At 38.7% G+C, this 22,750-nt stretch overlaps 1 pseudogene; it reads left to right on the top strand.

The window, feature by feature from the left end:
- Positions 1–22,497, top strand: part of LOC145505264 (ATP synthase F(1) complex subunit alpha, mitochondrial pseudogene) — a 34,325-nt pseudogene extending 11,828 nt beyond the window's left edge.
- Positions 22,498–22,750: the final 253 nt, after the last annotated feature.

Consider the following 22,750-nt stretch of genomic DNA (forward strand, 5'->3'; position numbering starts at 1 on the left):
GTTGTGATGTTTCAATTTGGGTCATGTGCCAACCTCATGAGCCAATTTCTGGGGCCAGGGATGAAATCACATAAAAAAAAAAAAAAGTCATTCGGACCAGGGGTTAGAGAGCAGGAAAGAGGGGAAGCTCCCCCAGGGGAGGGGAGGACACCCACGTGGACATCAGAATTACCAGCAGAATCTCTAGTCCTGCAGAAGGTCATGGCAACCCACTCCAGTATTTGTGCTGGGAAAGTCCCATGGACCGAGGAGCCTGGCGGGCTACAGTCCATGGGGTCGCAGAGTCGGACACCACTGAGCGACTAACACTTTTACGTTCTCTAGTCCTAGTCTATCCAAGTACCATATTTGAAGCAGCAGCTAGGCACTGAAGTTGGCCTGGAGGTGAAACATTACATGACTCAAAGTCATCCTTGAAAAATTTCTAAAATGCGTACATCGAGGAAGAGGAAGAGGACTACCTAACGAGGCGGGATCAAAAGAATGGGTGGCAGCCGGTATCCCCGCGAACATAGCGAATGTAGGAATGTGGCGAAATGGAGGGTGTAGCAGGTTGGCAATGGCACCCCACTCCAGTACTCTTGCCTGGAAAATCCCATGGACGGAGGAGCCTAGTGGGCTGCAGTCCATGGGGTCGAGAAGAGTCGGACACGACTGAGCGACTTCACTTTCACTTTTCACTTGCCTGCATTGGAGAAGGAAATGGCACCCCACTCCAGTGTTCTTGCCTGGAGAGTCCCAGGGACGGCAGAGCCTGGTGGCCTGCCATCTATGGGGTCGCACAGAGTCGGACACGACTGAAGCGACTTAGCAGCAGCAGCAGCAGGTTGATAGACTGACAGAAGGACGCACCCCTGGACAGACAACCTGAGCGGGCGCCGGAGAATGTCACGCTGCTTCCTTCCGCCTTTCCCTTTCGAAGCCAGGATTTTGCCTTTTCTGTGGAGCCCAAGAGAGAATGCTGGCACTTCAGCATAAGCTAAGATTTCCCACTGGGGAAGGAAGGTCAACTCAGTCCTGAGAAGGAAGGAAAAAAGCACCCCATCACCATGACGCCGCCTTCATTCTCTCCCATACCAGTCTTGGGCACAAAACCCAGCCCTTGCCTAACCACCTCTTCTCCTTTCTAGCATGGTGGCTATATTGACAGTCTGACAGAATAGAGACTGGCATCTCCCACACTGCCGGGCCCCCGTCCGGAACACTGCCATGTTCTGCGTTGCACCATGATCCTGGATGTGCAAACGGCAGTCGTTTTTGCAGTGATTGTAGTCCTCCCTGCTTGTCAGTGTCATACTCATGTTTTTTCCTGGGAAAACGCCGGAAGGAGACCAGCCACGGGAGCTGATGTGATATCTTACTTTGATTTCATCCGGAGAACCTCCAGAAGAAAACAAAAAAAATCTACAGAGACATACAGACATACAAATCCGGAGAGACCCTCCAGAAGAAAAACAAACAAACAAAAATCTAGAGAGACATTAAAAAAAAAAATCTAGAGAGACATACAGTCAGGGAAAGAGAGAGAAAAAGTAAATATTCTTAAGGGGGCAGGGGGCGTGGGGACATGGAAGAGACACATTTAATGAGCTTCAACATGACCTCACTATTTTATCTTTCTGAAAATCTTTTGTTACCTCTTGTCTTTTAAGTATGTCTATGAATGTAGTTGCTTATTGCTTGAATAAAATTGTTAATAAAGGAAAACAATCAATCAAATTGGTATATAGTCATAGTTCTTAGTCATAATAAGTATTGAAAAACACTGAGCTAAAAAAAAAAAGAAAAGAAAAGAAAAACACTGAGCTTGATTAAAGAACAAACTAAGTGTCTACAACTGATGTTTGGGCATTCAAAGGAGCTTGCTTTTAAGACAATCATCACATCCCTTCCCAAGAATGGGAGATGCAGAGAAAATTCTAAATGCGTCCTTCTTAACCACAAGGTATACTCTATTTTTTTTTTAATAGGAATCTTCTTTCGCTTTCATGCATATCAATAAAGTCATTTGTTGTGACAAAAGAGATAGGTCGAAGTACGTAGCACAGAGTCTGATCATAGAATGTACTCAATAAATGTTTGCTGGATTGAAATCCAAATTGTCCTTGAAAGTAGAGAACTTTTTTTGTTTGGAGTGGCATTTCATGTTGAGGCCCCTCTAGACAGCAATCATTTCCTGTTGAGTTGGGTTTGATCATCCGAAGGTCAGTGGACTCACATGTGACAAAAGTTTCTCACAGCATGGGTTTTGTGACAGGAGTGGCAGCGTGAGGGGTATGAAGTGACCTAGGATGGCTTGAGAAGCCTGAGTTTCTGCCAATATTAGCCACGAAGCTCTAGGCCTCAGTTTCCTCACTGGCAAAATCGGGATGCTAATATGTCCCCACCCATAGGGCTGTTGGAGAAGAATTACATTAGATAGCATATAGCTAACAAGCTAGCTTGTATTAAGTTCTAAAATAATGGGATTTCTTTCCTTTCTGGAAAGGGATTACATTGTGCCAAACCTCAGAACACCAATACTCAGAGAGTCTGGAATGCCCACTGACACATCTGGCACAAAATGATTAAAGCACAACTTTTGACTCAAAAGCAGAAAGATGGCATGCAGTTTTTCATTGCCCTTTCCTTAGGCACGCAGAGCTATCTTCTCAGTTTCTAACAAGTTGCCGAATTATAAATATGTTGAATTGTGCCTAGTGAGAGAAAAATCATTTTTTAACTTGGATTTATGTGCATGCATGTGATGCAATGTTGGTGGAGACAGCTATTGAGTTCGGGAAGCATGTGTTTATTTTGTTTTAAATTAATTTATTTATTTTAGTCTGTGCTGGGTCTTCATAGCTCCAGGCGTGCTTTCTCTAGTTGTGGGGAGTGGGGGCTACTCTTTGTTGTGGTGCACGGGCTTCTCATCGCAGTGCCTTTTCTTGTTTTGGAGCATGGGCTCTAGGGTGCAGGCTTCAGAAGTTGCAGCACGTAGGCTCTATAGGGTGGGTTTAGTAGTTGTGGCACATGGGCTTATCTGCCCCGTGGCATGTGGAATCTTTCCAGACCAGAGATCGAAGCTGTGTCCCCTGCATTAGCAGGTGGATTATTATCCACTGTACCACCTGTGAAGTCCCAGCATGTGCTTTTAAAAAGCATCCTGGACACATTGTTGAGTGCTACATATGTTCATTTGTTCATTCATTTACACTTTATAACTTGTTCTACAAATTATTTTTTTTAATGTTTTACAGCTTAAAGTTGAATTTCTTCCTTTCCCAACACTGGTATTAACCTCTTTAACCTTTCCTAACTGATTGCTCCAAGTTAGTAAACTTTTCATTATAGAGTAGCTTGTGTATATATGTGTAATACATATTGTGATTATACCATTCGATACCATTAATACCCTTCTGGCCCACAGAGACCCAGATGTGGCACAAATTTTCATAGCACATGGCCCCCAGAAAATACCTGGCCTGGAGATGTGAGCCAACATGGGATTTATTTGAGGTAATTCAATCGCTTGGAAACATTGTCTTGTATAATTGTCTTAACATTATAGTATTGATTGGTTAATTTGGATAGAAATGATTTTTTTTTGATAAGTGTAAATTAGAACCCTGTACTGATTTTGTGAAAGAGATGAGGTTATTCACTTCATTTTAATGACCTTTCAGGACTCCAGTTCAGTTGTCAGTGAAATACAGGACTACCCAGTAAATTGACACCCAGGCTTAATGAGTTTCTTTGGGGGAAATTATTAGTAGATGGCTAAGCCTAAGCAACAACCTTCATTTTAAAAAACATGTATCATGTGATATTTATTTTCTTGGGCCATGCATTTCATATCATTGTGCAACTCTGGGGTGTACATTCTCTAGAACAAATGGAACACTCTTGATTGTTAAATACATTAAAACACCTGCACACAGCAAGGTCCAGCATGAATCTCCAAACTCAACCTAGAAGACGGCTTAGCACATACCCAGTGAAACCAGTTATCCCATTTGAACATAGACACTGTGAATCTAATACATCCACCAGAATACAGGACAAGCACATGAAGATATATTAAAAAGTTTAGTAAATAAGAGACATGAAATTTGACGAGCCTACGACCTAGCCACTCAGTATACTAGATCCTCCCACTTCTTTGCCTTGTTCACATTTCTAATCAGAGCAGTAGCAAGTGAATTGTAATTTGTTTGCTAGAGTGAGAGTGAAAGAGTGGAGTATTCAAGGAAGAGAGACCAGTATATATATATATATATATATATGTGTGTGTGTGTGTGTGAGTGTTTCTAAAGAAGATGAGGTTACCAAACATAAAGTCAAGTTCAGAAAGTTAAAAAGAAATTACTACCTTCTTCAGTCTTAATCATTTTAAAAAGAAAGCTATGGGGACGAGAGATGATGAGAGCACACAATTATTGAATACTAGGCACTCCTCTGAGTCCTATTGTATATTTATATTTTATCTCATTAAATCGTTATGACAACCTGAGAAGTACCTGCCGTTATCCTACTTTTGAAGGGAAAAAAACCCCTGAAGTTCAGACAGGTTCAATGACTTGCCCAAAGTCCCCCAATTTGTAAGTGGCAGAGCTAGGATTTGAACCTAGTCCTGGTCCAGTTTTTTTCTTTTTTTTAAAATTGAGATGTAATTGAGATATAACTGCACAACTTTAAAGTGTATGACATTTGACTTAATACGTTTGTAATATTGCTGTATGATTACCACTGCAGTGTAGTTAGCTAACAATTCTATCATGTCACATAATTATCATTTCCTTTTTTTTTTGGTAAGAAAAATTAAGATTAGTCTCTTAGCAACTTTGAAGTTTATGGCACAGTATTGTTGACTATAGTTACTGTTGACTATAGTTACATTGGGCTTCCCTGGTGGCTCAGTGGTAAAGAATCTGCCTGCAATGCAGGAGCTGCAGGAGACGTGGGTTCAATCCCCGTGTCGGGAAGTTCCCCTGGAGGAGGAAATGGCAATCCACTCCAGTATTCTTGCCTGGAGAATCCCATGGACAAAGGAGCCTGGCGGGCTATAGTTCATAGGGTTGCAAAGAATCGGACATGACTGAAGTAACTTAGCACGTGTGCATAGTTACATTAGATCTCCAGACTTATTTATCTACTGGTTGCAAGTTCATAATCTTAAACAACATCTCCGCAATTCTCCAATTCCCCAGTCCCAAGCAACCACCATTCTATGCTCTGATTCTGTGAGTTTGGCTGTTTAGAATTCCACCCGTAAGTGAGATCATGTAGAATTTGTTTTTCTCATTCTGACTTATCTCACTTAGTATAATGCTGTCAAGGTCCATCCAGGTTATTGTAAGTGTCAGGATTTTCTTCTTTCTAGTGGCCGAATAATATTCCATTGTATATATATGTATATATATTTACACACCATGTCTTCTTTATCCATTCATCCACTGATAGACACGTAAGTTGTTTCCATATCTTGGCAATTGTATTGCTGTGATAAACAAGAGAATGCAGCTATCTTTTCAATAACTCATTTTCATTCCCTTTGGATATATTTCCCAATGTAGGATTGCTAGATTGTATGGTAAGCAGAATTTTTGCAAACAGGGAGATGTTGATAATATAGCTACTCCCTGAAATATTTTCTCTGAAAAGAGTGAAAATGCTGCCTACTGAGGTATCTCACACCAAACATGATTCTGAGTTACACCCAGTCATGGTTATAAAAGGCAAGCTGAAGCCATTAATGTGTTAGCTCTTTTGTGGAGAGTGACTTTGCAATACCAGAAAAGTGTACTGAACAGAACAGAGGTGAAATTGTTCTTGTACTCTATTCAGAGAAGGATTTTTGTTTAAGTTTCTTTGGTAAACTATTTGATAGAAGAAACTGAGGTACAGTATTTGTTCCTATAGTACAGTTCTAGAACTGAAAAACAGCTTCCATCACCCAAGCGTTTCCCTGCCGATATAAAACACAGAGCAGGGAAACTGTGAACAGTAAGATTCCCAGAGGGGTTTGCCTCTGTAGAGGTCACTTTATTCTGATATAGTCCAGAGGGCCCAGGTTTCCTGCCCCTGGGTCCACAGTTACTTTCTCTGCTCTTCTCCTGCAACACCCTTCCCCTACTCTGCGACAACCAATTCCATCAGACATTTATAAGCTATTTATAGTGCAATGAGAGAACACACAGGGTCACAAAAGAGATACAAACTTGGTAACTATTTTAATATTGAATCGTTTGACCCCTCCTTTATGTCACGCCTAACACCCCCTCTCCCTTCCCCAGAGTCAAGGTTTTCTCAATCATTTCTAGTCTCCTTTTCTAGTGAACTTGGGTTTCCTCTCTCAGGCCCAGAGTCCTGGCCTCAGGGAAAACAATCTTGTCATTTAAATCTCAGATCTCTCCTTGCCCCTAGTCCCACCCAATCTATTAGTGTAGCCATTTCAACCTGGTTTTCCACAACCAGTGGCATGCTAGAGCCAGCTCATACTGTCTTGAGAGAGATGATTGTAAAATTTTCAGGACATTTGTAAGCAAGGTATGGTTATTATTAAAAATTATATACACTTACAATTAAGAAAATTATATAAAAGCAAAGATAATAAATAACAAAAACTCATCACTTCTTAATTTATTTTTACTACATTTTACTATTTTTTATGTGATTAAGGTTATTTACAGCTATTATATCTATATGGTGGAAATACTATATAACAGTGTGCCACTGGGCATCTCTTCCCAAGTCTGATATCAATGACATCACATTGGTAGCTTGAAGTTTGACAGGGTGGAAGTATTCACACTACTGCTACAAATCACGGTTCCTCCTACCATACCCTCTGAAAGCAGCTGTGATGTATTTACCAGCATTACATTATGCAGCTCAATGGGAAAACCCACCTATTCTCTCTACAGTGTCTGAAGAAAACCACAGAGCCCTGCATTTTGTAATGAGTTTAAATTCACAGTGGTCCATTTCAGTGGGAGCCTCAGTCCTGCTCTACAATCTTATTATGATTTTCTGATCCGTTTTCTGTGCTATGCCCCATACTTTTTTTTACTTTCTCTGCTTCCCTCCAACATCTAACCCTCCCCCTCCTTCCTCTCAAAATGAGTGAAAGTCGCTCTTTTGTGTTTGACTCTTTACGACCCCGTGGACTATATAGTCCATGGAATTCTCCAGGCCAGGATACTGGAGTGAGTAGCCTTTCCCTTCCTCTCAAAAGACTACTTAAATTCCTACTCAGAGGAAACAGAAGCCATCCAAGAAGTGCTGGTTTAACTTCCTGGCTCCAAATCTTTAAGTTAACTGTGTGTGCACCTTGCCTTTTCCTCTTAAAATAAGATATGTATACCTCCCTCTAAGGCTTATTTTCCCATCTGAGTCCTGGTCTCAGGTGCTTCTGCCTCTTCAGGAACTTCCTTTTCCTCTTTATCCTGACATCTGTGTCTTGTACTTTCCTTTCTCTGTCGTCTCATCTCTTCCAGTATTTTAACTCCTGTAGCTCTGTCCCATCTAAGCAAACAAACATTCTCAGTCTCACGTCCTTCTATACCTACTGCCTTACCTCTTCCTTTCCCTTTACAGCCAGACTTGAAAACATTTGTCCAAACTCTTCTAGTCTACTTCCTTTTCTCCTTCTCTCCTCAACCTGTTGCAAACTGGTTTCCTTCGAAGTTCCACTGAAATGTGTTAAGGCCACCAGTGGACTGCAAGTTACTAAGTCAAATAGCAAATTCTCAGTCTTTATTTTACTTGATTTCTCTGTAACATAGGAACAGGTTTGACTCTACATTTTAATCACTCCCTCTTTGAAATTCCTTATTCCATTGGTCTCTAGGACATCACCCTCCACTACTTCCCCTTATGCTTCTATAGCCACTACTTAATCTTCTTTGAACTTTTCTTTCCTCTTATTTGGGGGTAAGGGAAGTATCTAGAAAAGCAAATTTTCTTGATAAAAGCTGGCAGTGATTTTTCTGTATTACTCTTCTTCTTACTGTGATTATTATCAGCAGCAAAACAACCATCAGTCCTTCCAGACACAACTGGATGAGAGGAGGAGAAAAAAAATTCTAAAGTGTGTCTATATTATTAGAAAGTAGTGGAACCAAGGATAGAAACCAACATTTATTGATATTTATTGTTAAATGTCAGCATTATGTTAGACATAAGTCTTCTCTTGTGGCTCAGCTGGTAAAGAATCTGCCTGCAATGTGGGAGACCTGGGTTCGATCCTTGGTTTGGGAAGATCCCCTGGAGAAGGGAAAGGCTACCCACTCCAGTATTTGGGCCTGGAGAATTCCATGGACTGTACAGTCCATGGGGTTACAAAGAGTCGGACATGATTGAGTGAACTTCACTTTATGTTAGATGTTCATACATATATTATCCTTCTTAATATTTACAGTTATAAGGTAAATATTATCAATACCATTTTACAAATGATAGAATTGTTTGTTATTTTTTTAAGTCAGTGCTATCTTTTTGTTGTTATTGGCTGTGCTTCATAGCTTGTGGGATCTTAGTTCCCCAACTAGGAATACTATCTTTGTTGTTATTGGCCGTGCTGCCTGGCTGTGGGATCTTAGTTCCCCAACTAAGACTGAACCCAGGCCCTCCGCAGTGAAAGAGCCAAGTCCTAACCACTGGGCTGTCAGGGGATTCCCCCTACTTTTTTTTGTCTTTTAAAATAAATTTGTTTAAACGGCCCACAACCCCTGGGCTAGTAAGTAGCAGAGGTGGAATTTAAACCTGCTTCTTCTGACTCCCAGGACAGTGCTCTTTCCAGAGATAGCCTATCTCATCTCATCTGCTCTTAGTTTATAGAGATTCTGTGGAAAAAACCTAAATGCTTCTTTTGAGTGTGTTAATTTTGGGGAGAAATGTCTTATCATCATTCAGGAGCAATGGGTTGGTAGTCAGTCTTGATGGCCTCCAGGGAAGACTTCCCAGCATGTCAGTAACTCACCAAGCACCTCACAAGCAGGTTATTTTCAGCCCTGCTGTCTGAGAAACTGTATTCTTGCCAGTGCATCCAGCAACAAACAATTTAGGGAACAGACTCATAACAGTGAACTCAAAAGACTGGTATATAAAGCAGACTGCAAATTTATATAAATATGAAAATTCTGGTGTTCATACACTATGAAATATGAAATATCTCTATGAAAGTATGAAAATATCTCTGAAAAATTTAAAAATTTTTGTAAAGTAAGTTTTTTTTAATTTATTTTTAATTGGGGGATAATTGCTTTACAGTATTGTGTTGGCTTCTGCCATACGACAATGTGAATCAACCATAAGCATAGGTATGTCTACTCCCTCTTGAACCTCTCCCCCAACTCCCCACCCCATTCAACCCCTCTAGGTATTAGTGCATATATATGGGATCTATAAAAACAGTACTGATATGCCAATCTGCAGGGCAGGAATAGAGATGCAGACATAGAGAACAGACTTTGGACACAGTTGGGGAATTAGAGGGTGTGATAGATTGAGAGAGTAGCATTGAAACAGATACATTACCATATGTAAAATAGATAGCTAGTGGGAAGTTGCTGTGTAACACAGGTAGCTCAACCTGGTGCTCTATGTAAAGTAAGTTTTTAATCTTCAAGTTATTAAGTAAGAAACTGAGCAAGGAAGCAGAGCCACGTGAGCTACATTGATTTCTTTCTTGCTGGAGCAATTAACTACCATCTTGCTAACAGAAGGGAGGATGGAGAACAAATGTCAGGTACCCTTTACCCTTTAGTTTAGGCTAGAGATCTCAAGGCAAATTCACAGTCTGTGAGCCTCCAGGTTGACCATTCATCCCCTTTCTGCTTACATAATATGCTTTGTATCACTCAGGTGATATAAATTTGGGCTGAAAAATAGCACAAATGCTAGCTTGTGACTGCAAGCTTCATAGAAATGTTCTCTTCTCCTGCCTAGACCCTCAGAACCGGGGCAACTCTCCTTATCTTCCCTAGTGATGAGTGTTGGGGGAGTTACTTCTGGGTCATCCTACCCTGGGGTCTAGCCCTTTGAGTTCCAGCTTTACTAGGAGAGAGTTTACCATTTAGAGTAGCTTGGGTGTCTCATAAGCTGAAACTATGAAAAGTGCCTCTTAATTTCCCCCTTTGAGCAGATACTCTCAGAGCAAAAGTAACTTTGGTTTTCAGCTACATGCAGGATTCCTGCCTTCACTTGGATTTTGGCCTGCTAAAAATCATCTTACCTAACTGTAGGATGATTTCAAGAAGATACTTAAAAACATATTTTATCCAGCATTTTCAGTGGTTTTTAGCAAGAAGAATAGTTCAAATAGCCCATCCTCATAGTTATAATATTAACATGTTAGTACTCAATAAAAGTTCACTGATATCTTATCCAAATGGACTGAGGTGATCTACAAACATGCTCAGTCAAACCTGAGTGCCACAAAATTGGAGCTTGCTTAACAGTGTCTCTGAAAGTGTGCTCTGTCTGTATCCTTTGCCAGAAATGCAGATTCTGGACCCCATTCTAGGCCTACTGATTAGAATCTGGGAGATCAAATCATCTCTGCATTTTATAAGCTCTGCAGGTAATTCTTATGAACACTGAAGTTTAGAACTATTGAACTAAGGCACGGTTCTAAATTAGATCTCATACATTCTCAGAAATGCCTCTTTTTCTAAAACCTTCTCACCTGGAATATGCATTAGCGAAGCATTTATTTATAAGAGAGAGATTATTTCTCAGCACATCTTATCATTTTCTTTATATTTCTAATACATATTCATAACAGATTCTTTGTAGCATACTTAAATTACCATAAGGAGTGTATAAAACATTAAAGATCCTAAGAAGGCATGACAGCATAGCCTTCATAAAAATCTAGAAACTGGTAATCCACTTATCAGTTGGATGGGAGAATTTAGACCACCAACTATAATTTAAATCACAAACCTAGTCTTCCTAATCAGCATAAAGGCTTTTACAGCTGCAACAAAATAAAACAGAAATAACACAAAAGGGACTTTCTTGATGCATGAAAGAATTATATAGTATATGGATTATATTTTTCTGTAATAGTGTTTTTCTTTGTTTATTTAATGCCAGAAATATAACCTTAATTTCTTTATTTGAAGTCTTATCCAAGAATTTATATTCATATAACCTCTGATTCCTGTGGAAGTCAGACTTTGGAAAGAACTACAAAAAATGGTAATTTATTATAAAAGTATCCTTATTCGAGGATTTCTGCAATGCAGGAGACCCCGGCTTGATTCCTGGGTCGGGAAGTTCTCCTGGAGAAGAGATACGCTACCCACTCTGGTATTCTTGGGCTTCCCTGGTGGCTCAGATGGTAAAGAATCTGACTGCAATGCAGGAGACCTGAATTTGATCCCTGGGTTAGGAAGATCCCCTGGAGGAGGGCATGGCAACCTACTCCAGTATTCTTGCCTGGAGAATCTCCACGGACAAAGGAGCCTGGTGGGCTACAGTCCATGGGGTCACAAAGAGTCGGACACGACTGAGTGACTAAGCACAGCACAGCATCCTTATTCACACATGTATTTTCTCCTTTTAGTATTTGGAAGTTCATGTGGATAGATATGTGACAACATAGCATCGAAATATTAATGATAGGATTTGAGAAGTGTATATATGGGTATTCACTGTAATATTCTTTCAACTTTTCTCTATGTTTGAAAATTTTCATGACCAAATATTTCTGATAAAAAGCTCATAGCCACATACAGCTAGTCCCTGCACATTGGTCAGTGATGACTTTATCACAGCCCTGCAGCGGCACACTTCTCTCTCTCCTGAGAGCATCCTTCCCCTCCCTTGTTCGCCTGACCAAAGTCTACACTTTGTTTAAGACTCAGTTCAAGGATCAGGACTTGGGACTTTCCTGGTGGTCCAGTGATTAAGAATTGGCCTTCCAGTGCAAGGAGCAAGGGTTCAATCCCTGGACAGGGAACTAAGATCCCACAAGTCATGGGGCAGCTAACCTCATACTCTGCAACTACTCAGCCCCCACACTAGAGCCCCTGCCCCTCTTGAGTGCTGTAACTCCTGAACCTACATCCTGCAATGAAAGATCCCATGTGCTACAACTAAGATCTGATGCAGCCAAATGAATAAATATTTTTAAAAGAGCAACAAAAAATGCTGCCTTCAAGAATTAAAAAAAGAGATCTGGATTTTTTAATGCCCTCGACCCAACACAGATCTGGTCATCGCTTCATTCTTCTGTACCATACCTTACACACCCTATGTACTTGGCCTAAACCAACACACATAGTTCTCTTACAGTTTTAGAGGTCAGAAGTCAAAATCAGTTTTACTGAGTCAAAATCAAGGTGTGGGCAAAGCTAACTCCTTCCAGAGGCTCTAGTAGAGGATCCATTCAGTTCATTTCAGTTCAGTCACTCATTCGTGTCCAACTCTTTGCAACCCCATGGACTGCAGCACATTGGGCCTCCCTGTCCATCACCAGCTCCTGGAGCTTACTCAAACTCATGTCCATTGAGTTGGTGATGCCATCCAACCATCTCATTCTCTGCCATCCCCTTTTCCTCTTGCCCTCAATCTTTCCCAGCATCAGGGTCTTTTCAAATGAGTGAGTTCTTCGCATCAGGTGGCCAAAGTATTGGAGTTGCTTTACCTTTTTCAGCTTCTAGTGGCCCCCTATATTCCTTGGCTTGTGGCCTCTTTCTCCATCTTCCAAAGGCATCTCCAATCTCTGCTTTTAGAATCACATGGCCTTCCCTGTGTAGTAAAATATTCCTCTTCCCTCCTTTTATAATTATTATGACACTTACGATTGTTATATTTAGGGTCCACAGGGATAATCTAGGTTAATGTCCCCACCTCAAAATCCTTAACTTTATCATATCTGCAAAATCCTATGTAATATTCATAGGTTTGGGGGATTAGAAATTTGATGTGTTTGTTCAGCCTGCTACATTGATTTTTTGGTGTAAAGACTTAACTTACAGGCATGGTTAATTTATTCTGAAAGTCTACAACGTTCTTACTTTTTAATATTCTTTATTTAATTTTTTTTCTTGGCACATTTATTTAGGGTATGAACAAATAATAATATAAACATCACAAGCAGTAAAAGTACAAGACTGAATCAAATGGACATTTCAGAATATTTGAAAATCATGAGCCTGAAAATACAGACAGAATTTTAGAATCAGGGTTTATATTAGACTATGTCCCCTCCCATTCTTTGCCAAACATACACAAATATCCCTTCACAGGTGCAAACCCTAGAGCCATATTTAGTCTGTGGGATTTCACCCACAGTTGATTGGATGAGGAATAGACACATCAGCCTGGGCCAATCAGATTCTTTCTTTCATGAAATTCAGAATTTTGTATTTAGAGGTGATTTGTAATCAATCTTGGCTAGCACCTAACTCAGGTAGCAGTCCCTTGGCACACACATAAGAAAGCAGAGAAAGAGGTCTACAGAGTACAGAGAAAAAAAAATGAGAGAACATGTGCTCCACAGAGAAAGAGACAGAGTACATGGTCCTGGGCTGTTTCCAGGTGCTAGTTCTTCACGAAGTGCAGTGGTATATTGTATCCCTCTGTTTCTTGAAATAGTCCTATAGTCTACAGCTCTCTCCATGTTCTTCTCTCTCTCTTACATTTTTCCTTCCTTTTCTTTTTTTCTTGCTTCAGCTAAAAATATTCTTTATTATGACAGAGTAGAATCTTTACTGGTGCACCCTATTCTGGTATTAGAACAGGGACAGTGGTTGTGGATTTATGCTTCAAAATATAGAAATTTCTTGTATCTTACGTTTAATGAAAAATTAATCCATATTGGAAGGGTAAAACTATTTTACAATGACTTTTAAGTAAAATTGCACATTTGAGGGATAAAGTAAGGATACCAATTTATAGGGAAATTCTTTTTGCTACTTTTATTTTTTATCTTCTGATACCATACTCTGAATTCATTATCTACAGGTTATGCTGTTTTAAAAAAAACCCATTTCTCTATAGTTAAGTGGACTTCTGTTTTCCATTGCTCTTAAAAAAATGAATTTAGATTTTAAAAATCTGAATTTTGATGCTTTCTTTATATCTAGAGATTATTTCAAAGTTTAGCTGTCAGAGGAAAAGCTTTCTCTAATTTTTATCTGTTCATTTTGATTTTCATAAAAGGTTATTTTTTGAAACTGTTTTCTTCTTTTCTGCTTTGATCACTAATTAGGCACAAAAGACAACAGAATTATTGCTTCACATATTAACCTTTATACTTGTAATCTATCATGAATAAATGAGTATCTCTGCCTGGAAACCAAAGTGGGATCTCAGGTTTGCCCCATGAAGCTTTGTGGGATATTAAAAAAAAAAGCAATAGCAAACAAAACTTGAAATTTTAAAATCTCTTTACTTTTGTTATTGTCGCAAAAGCTTGTATAATGTAGAAACTCTTCTGCATATTTGATGGAACAATATAAAACCACTGCTTATTTATTATTTTTGACTTATAACAATGGCAACCACATATTGTTCAACCTAAAAGTTTCCTCGTTTAATCATATATAATTTTGGTCTGTTTGAGAAATTCTTTCCATTGTTTTGTTTGTATTATCTATCTGTTCTTGGACATTTTCTATTTGGTGAAATGTTCATGGCTATCAAATGTAGTTTTTGTTCTTAGCAGTGAAATGAACAAGTTTTTTTCTGTTTTTCTTTTACATTACAAAATAATTTTTTTTAATATAAGCCATATGTGTTTGTGTAGATTAAATTCTAAGAGATTACTTTTGTTTTAAAACCTTTCTTTCTTAAACAGTTCTCCAGTTTTTGCTTCCTTCTCTATGCTTAAATGAGGGACATCTGTTTCTGTTTTCAGTGTTCTTTTGTTACAAGATGAACTAGTATATCAAAGTTCTCCTCCTTCAGCAAGGAAAGAATGCTTTAGTTTTATTTTTTATTTCCTTTTATTTATTTTCAATGGCTTAAGAATGACAAATATTGTACAAAAAGGATGATCTGCTCCCTGAAAAAATTTAAACAATAGGAAGCACAAAGTGAAAGCCCCCCTTTCATCTGCTTTATTTCTACTCCCTAGCTGGTGTGAATATGAATCCTTTCAGACTTTTTCCTATACATACACATATGTGCACATATGAAAGTATATACGTGTATGTCTGTATTATCAGAAATGAGGTCATAATAAAAAGATCAGCATAAACCTGAATTTAACCCATTCATAAAGAGTGAAAGCATTTCCAGGTTGTTATATACAAATCTACCTGTATTGACTACAACTGTATGAATGTGTCATAATTTATCTCGCCACTCCCCACTGAAGGAGATTTAGATAATTTCCAATATTTTGCTGCAACAGCAAACACTGTGATGAACATTGAGATACCTCTCTATTCTTTCTGTATTTCTCTATTCTTTCTATTCCAGAGATGGATTTAATGAAGTCAACAGTCTATATTGCTTAAACTTTTCAAAGGTACTACCAAAATTGCTCTCCAAGGAGGAAACTGTACCAGTTTAAACTTCTCTCAATGTCGTATGAAAGTACTCTTTTTTCCCTCTACTGTTGCTTTTATTAGAAACTATCAATCTTTAACATATTTCCTAGCCTGACAGGTACAAATTGATAGCTCACTGTAATTTTTCTGTATTGTTTTCCTAACCACGAGTGAGATTAAGCATTTTTAAAAAATTTTTATTTAATTTTGGCTGTGCTGGGTCTTGGCTGCTGCACATGGGCTTTCCCTAGTTGCAGTGAGCAGGGGCTACTCTCTAGTTGTGGTGCACAGGTTTCTCATTGAGGTGGCTTCTCTGTTGTGGAGCCTGGGCTCTAGGGCACATGGGCTGCAGTAATTGCAGCATATGGCCTGAGCAGTTGTGGCTCCTGGGCTCTAGGGCACAGGCTCAATAGTTGTGGCACAGAGGCTTAGTTGCTCCATGCATGTGGGATCTTCCTGGACCAGAGACTGAGCACTTCTTCACCACTGAGCCACCAGGGACACCCAAGATTAAGCATTTTTAAAGTATATCTGTTGATCATTTGTATATATTTTTTGTTATAAATTGCCTATTCATAACCTTTGTTAGTTATCTATTGCTGCATAACATTACCACAAATTTAATGGCTTGAACAACACACATTTATCATCTCATAGTTCTGTGGGTCAGGGTCTGGCACAGCTTAACTGAGTCCTCTGCTTGAAGTCTCTCTACAAGACGATGATTTCATCTAAAAGTTTAACTAAGGAAGGATCCACTTCCAAGGTCCTGTGGTTGTTGGCTGAATTCAGCTCCTCAGGAACTATTCAAATGAGGGTCTCAGTTCTTGACTTCTGTTGGCCACAAACCACTCTCATTTCCTTACTATGTGGGCCTTTCTAACATGGCAACTCAATTCATCAGAGTGTGTGAGCTGAGAGGCAATAGACAGCTAGCAAGACAGAGGTCACAGTCTTATGTAACCTAATCACAGAAATGATCTCCTATCATCATTGCTGTATTTTATTGAATCCTGGAACATGTAAGAGATTACACAAGGGGTGTGAATATCCGGAGACAGAGATTATTGTAGACCATTTTAGAGGGGGAAGTGGCAATCCTCTTCAGGTATTCTTGCCTGGCAAATTACATGGACAGAGGAGCCTATAGGGCTATAGTCCATGAGGTTGCAAAGAGTTGTACAACTGAGCATGCATGCACCACGTATTTTTTGCCCATTTTTCAGCACGGCTATGTGTCTTTTATTTATTGATTGGCTAGAGTTCTTTATATTCTATAGATATAATTGCATGGTGGTGGTAGTGATAGTGGTGTGTGGGGGTATGGGTGTGTAGACAGAATAATTTCTTCTATGACTAGCTATTTAACTTTCATTTAGTTACTCTTGTCAGTCTTTTCCCTTATAGCTTCTGAATTTTGTTTCTTCTTTAAGAAGTTCATTCTGTCCCCATACTTCTTAGATTTTATATTTTCTTATAATACTTTTTAGTTTTGTTAAAATATATTTAGATATTTAAGTCAAATGGAATTGATTTTTCTATGATATGTAAGTGAAAAATCTACTTCACCAAAAGAACAATCAATTTACCTAGCACCATTTACCAAACAGTTTATTTGATTTTCAAGAATTAAGTTCTTTTTAAAGGTTTGTATATGTATGCCTAATTTATTCATACAATGGGATGATATACTAACAGTTTCTGATTATGTTTTAATTTTTTTGTGAGATGTCCTCTAATGTTAGTACTAAGTGCTTTCAACCATTTAACTAAATGTATTTTGGAAAGATAATGGCTCTGGGTTATTCTGTCTCTGATAGTTACATCTGTGTACCTGGGATAAGTTACTTCCTCTTTTCTTCTACCTCTGATTAGCTCCAAATATACCTCTTTTGGGCACTTATTCTCAATTGTTAGTTATTGTGTAATTAGTCTATCTCCTCCCACTAAACCATAAGTTCCATAGACTAGGTACTTCTTTGACTTTGGTTTATTCTTGAATTCCCAGTTCTTAGCTGAGGGCTCAGCACATAGTAGATGATCAAAAATGATTTTTTTTGGTAAATATATACATGCATACATTAATGAATAGCTGAACGTCATTTAACTTCTTTGGACCACTAATCTGTCCATCTATAAAATGAAGAAATCAGGGCAGATGAATTCATTGATCCATTCAAAAACTTTTTATGTGCCCACTGAAAGATCTGTAGTTCCCTTCAGAGAGGCAAAATACAATGGAAAAATATACCTAGAACACGTATTATATTTGTTCATATCTATCCATTTATCTCTCTCCTTTCTATATATAAAACCTCTTTTTACTATAAATGTTAGTTACCATTGGGCTGTTATTAAGTTTCCTTTAATGTTGAATAAATTATTAAATATGAAAAAATATTTTAATCCTAATAAATTCTACTGTGAGTAGCATCATCATAGTTGATTCTTTTGAAATGTGTCCATTTATATTTTAAGAAGTGTTATAGATTTATGAATGTAGTTGGGTTAGTTTTATATCTTTTTATTTTTATTTACAGTGAACTCTTCATGTTTTCTTTGTAAATGAAGCTGATAAAATGAATATAACAGATATAAAGTGTTTATATTTGTTGTGTCTCATTTATTTTTCTCATTCTGGAGTTCTGTAATTGGAGCTGCAGAGTGTTGCATTTTATTTTCTGCAGGCTACTGCTTGCTCTTTTTCTTTAGTGTTCCTTAGTGAAAATGTGTTTTGCTTCCTCAAATAGAAAAATTTTAAAGAAAAACTGTTTCCACTCTTCATAAGGAAGGTTCACTGTTGTTGCTGTTTCATTTATTAAAGCTACCTTTTCCATCCAGTATTTTTCAATATATTAATACAACAGTATTTCTTAAAATCTTCCAGGATTTACTGGAATTGATATTTGAGTGGCATTCATTAACTCATGTAAACTATCTGGCTTGGATAATTATATTCACTTCATGATAATTTACTTTATCAATAAAATTCAGCAAGAAAAGAGTTAAACAATGATCTATCAAAACAGCAATATGTTCACCTATTATTCTTCATATATTGAAAATGCTATCATAAATAATTTTCCAGAACTTTCTAATGATCTTTCAATAACTAAAAACTATTCAGTACTTGAGCACTTATTTTCTATAAGATTATATATTTAGTACTGATGATGATGGACAAATTAAATGACCCTTTCTTAGAAGTATCCTAAACAAGTAGAAAAGAAGCACAGCTGAGAATGATTTTGACCCATTGACCTCTGCAACCTACTCACAGCACTCTCACTGCATCTCTTTCTCCCATAGTAAACTACCAGTGTCAGTATATTCTGAATAGCTCAGAGCACTTCCTTGAGAGCAGCCCTTCACCTGCCTATGACACCTTTATTCACCTGTAACTAGTAGCTATAGAAGAAATCCATTTTCCTTAAGATTATAGTACTAATGAATAATAAACTATTTGAGAAAAAGGGGGAAAGTGTTGTTGATTATTTTTTGATAATAAAAATGATGTTCAGTTCAGTTCAGTCGCTCAGTCGTGTCTGACTCTTTGCGAGCCCATGAATCGCAGCATGCCAGGCCTCCCTGGCTATCACCAACTCCCAGAGTTTACCCAAACCCATGTCCATCAAGTCGGTGATGCCATCCAACCATCTCATCCTCTGTCGTCCCCTTCTCCTCCTGCCCCCAATCCTTCCCAGCATTAGGGTCTTTTCCAATGAGTCAACTCTTCGCATGAGGTGGCCAAAGTATTGGAGTTTCAGCTTCAACATCAGTCCTTCCAATGAACACCCAGGACTGATCTCCTTTAGGATGGACTGGTTGGATCTTCTAAAAATGATGTTCATGGATATCTAAATACTATTTCAAGAATTGGAAGACTAAATATTGTTGAGATGGCAATTCTCTCCAAACTGATCTATAGATTCAATGCAAAGCAATCCTTAACAAAATCTCAGGAGGCATTTTTTTTTCGTAGAAATTGAAGCTGACCCTAAATTTATGTGAAAATGCAAAGAAACTAGAATAGCTAAAACAATTTTGAAAAATAAAAAACACGTTGGAAGACTTTCACACCTTATTTCAGGATGATACTATGAAGCTATAGTAATCATAACAGTATGGTTTCAGCATAAGGAGAGATATGCAGATCAATGCAACAAAATAGAAAGTCACAATTAGATGTAGGTTAACTGAGTTTTTTTTTGACCGGTGCTGAACTAAATCAATAGGAAAGAAAAACTTTTTTTTCAAATAATGGTACTAGTATAATTGGACATCTTTATGCAAACAAAACAAAATTTTGATTCTTACCTCATTCATACACAAAAGCTAACTCAAAATATATCAGTCTATAATATATAATAGGCCTAAATATAAGAGCTAAAATTCTGGAACTTTTAGAAGAAAACATGGGAAAAAATTTGTAACCTTGGGTAAGCAATAATTTCTTAGATATGACACAAAAAGCACAAATAATAAAATTTAAAAGTGGATAAATTTCAAGTTACCCAAATTAAAAACTTTTGCTTTTCTCAGGGCACCATTTAAAAATTAAAAAGACAAGCCATAGACTGAGAGAAATTATTTGTAAGACATATGTTTCATAAAGGAGTTGTATCCAAAATACATAAAGAACTCTTACAACTCAACAACAAAGATAATTCAACACACAACATGGGCAAAAGATTTGAATAATCACTTCACTCAAGAAGATGTACAGACTGAATAAACATATGGAAAGAGGCCCAGAAGCATTAGTCATGTTAGATAAGTGCAAATTAATATCACAATGATATACTGCCACACACTCACTAGAATGGCTAAAGTAGAAAACTGACAATACCAAGTGCTGAAAAGGATTTGAAAAAACTGGAGCCATCACACACTACTTTGGAACAATTTAGCAGTTTCTTTAAAGTTACTATATAGTCGGTCTCTAAAGAGTCTCTTGATGAAAGTGAAAGAGGAGAGTGAAAAAGTTGGCTTAAAGCTCAACATTCAGAAAACTAAGATCATGGCATCTGGTCCCAACACTTCATGGGAAATAGATGGGGAAACAGTGCAAACAGTGTCAGACTTTATTTTTGGGGGCTCCAAAATCACTGCTGATGGTGATTGCAGCCATGAAATTGAAAGACGCTTACTCCTTTGAAGGAAGGTTATGACCAACCTAGATAGCATATTGAAAAGCAGAGACATTACTTTGCCAACAAAGTTCCATCTAGTCAACGCTATGGTTTTTCCAGTGGTCATGTATGGATGTGAGAGTTGGACAGTGAAGAAAGCTGAGCACTGCAGAATTGATGCTTTTGAACTGTGGTGTTGAAGAAGACTCTTGAGAGTCCCTTGGACTGCAAGAAGATCCAACCAGTCCATCCTAAAGGAGATCAGTCCTGGATGTTCATTGGAAGGACTGATGTTGAAGCTGAAACTCCAATTCTTTGGCCACCTCATGCGAAGAGTTGACTCATTGGAAAAGACCCTAATGCTGGGAGGGATTGGGGGCAGGAGGAGAAGGGGACAACAGAGGATGAGATGGTTGGATGGCATCACCAACATGGATGGACATGGGTTTGGGTAAACTCTGGGAGTTGGTGATAGCCAGGGAAGCCTGGCGTGCTGCGATTCATGGGGTCGCAGAGTTGGACACGACTGAGTGACTGAACTGAACTGAGGCTACAAGTGCAGAGGAAGCACTTGAGAAGGAGCAGCCAAGAAAGTTGTCTGTATGGATCACTGCAGCAGTAGGCCTCACCCTCCCTTAGCAGACCGAGCTGGTCTCCAAAAATGCTCTGGGATGATCCTTCATTGCTGCAAGGAGCCTTCATGCCTCTCATTCTCATCTTCAGAGGACTGGCACTGCTGAGGTGTTCTCTCTTCTTGAAGAGCATATTCTTGCAGCTGATGCCTCTGCTGATCTTGAAGACACTGGGTATGTTTTACATATTGATGATGATACTGCCCATGTACATGGACTAAGAAATGTTCAAGCAAAAGAAATGATAGGGTTTTATTCAGGTTAAAGGGTATGTCTCTGAACTTGGAAGCTGTGTTTGGAAATGATAAACTAATTAATGAAGGAGATACTGTGATGAGAACTGGAGCTATTGTAGATGTTCCAGTTGGCGAGGAGCTGTTGGATCCTGTAGTAGATGCCCTTGGTAATGCCATTGATGGAAAGGGTACAGTTGGTTCCAAGGTCCAAAGGCAAATTGGCCTGAAAGCCCCTAGGATCATTCCTCAAATCTCTGTATGGGAACCAATGCAAACTGGCATTAAGGCTGTGGACAGCTTGGTGCTGATTGGTCGTGGTCAGTATGAGCTGATTATTGGTGACCAACAGACTGGCAAAATGTCATTCCTATTGACATAATCATTAACTAGAAACGATTCAACAATGGAAATAATGAAAAGAAGAAGCTATACTGCATCTATGTTGCCACTGGTCAAAAGAGATCCACTGTTGCCCAATTAATAAAAACACTTACAGATGCATATATCATGAAGTACACCACTGTGGTGTCAGCTACTACTTCAGATGCTGTCCCACTTCAGTACCTGGTTTCTTATTTTGGATGTCCCATAGGAGAATATTTTAGGGATAATGGAAAACATGCTTTGATCACTTATGACGACTTATCCAAACAGGCTGTTGCTATCATCAATGTCTCTGCTGTTCTGATGACCCACTGGTCATGAGGCCTATCCTGGTGATGTCTTCTACCTATACTCCAGTCTGCTAGAGAGCAGCTGAAATGAATGATGCTTTTGGTGGCTGCTTCTTGACCGTTTTACCAGTCACAGAAACACAATTGGTGATGTGTCTGCTTACATTCCAAGGAATATCATTTTCATCACTGATGGACAGATCTTCTTGGAAACGGAATTATTCTAGAAAGGTATCCATCCTGCCGTTAATGCTGGTTTGTCTATATCCTGCATCAGATCTGCTGCCCAAACCAGGGCCTTGAAATATGTGGCAGGTACTGTGAAACTCTAGTCAAGGCTATGGTTTTTCCAGTGGTCATGTATGGATGTGAGAGGTGGACAGTGAAGAAAGCTGAGCGCCGCAGAATTGATGCTTTTGAACTGTGGTGTTGGAGAAGACTCTTGAGAGTCCCTTGGACTGCAAGGAGATCCAATCAATCCATCCTAAAGGAGATCAATCCTGGGTGTTCATTGGAAGGACTGATGTTGAAGCTGAAACTCCAATACTTTGGCCACCTCATGCGAGGAGTTGACTCATTGGAAAA

The sequence above is a fragment of the Giraffa tippelskirchi genome, chromosome 5 (assembly GCF_054371585.1).
Source record: "Giraffa tippelskirchi isolate mGirTip1 chromosome 5, T2T-mGirTip1v1.2.pri, whole genome shotgun sequence".
NCBI classification, from domain to species: domain Eukaryota; kingdom Metazoa; phylum Chordata; class Mammalia; order Artiodactyla; family Giraffidae; genus Giraffa; species Giraffa tippelskirchi.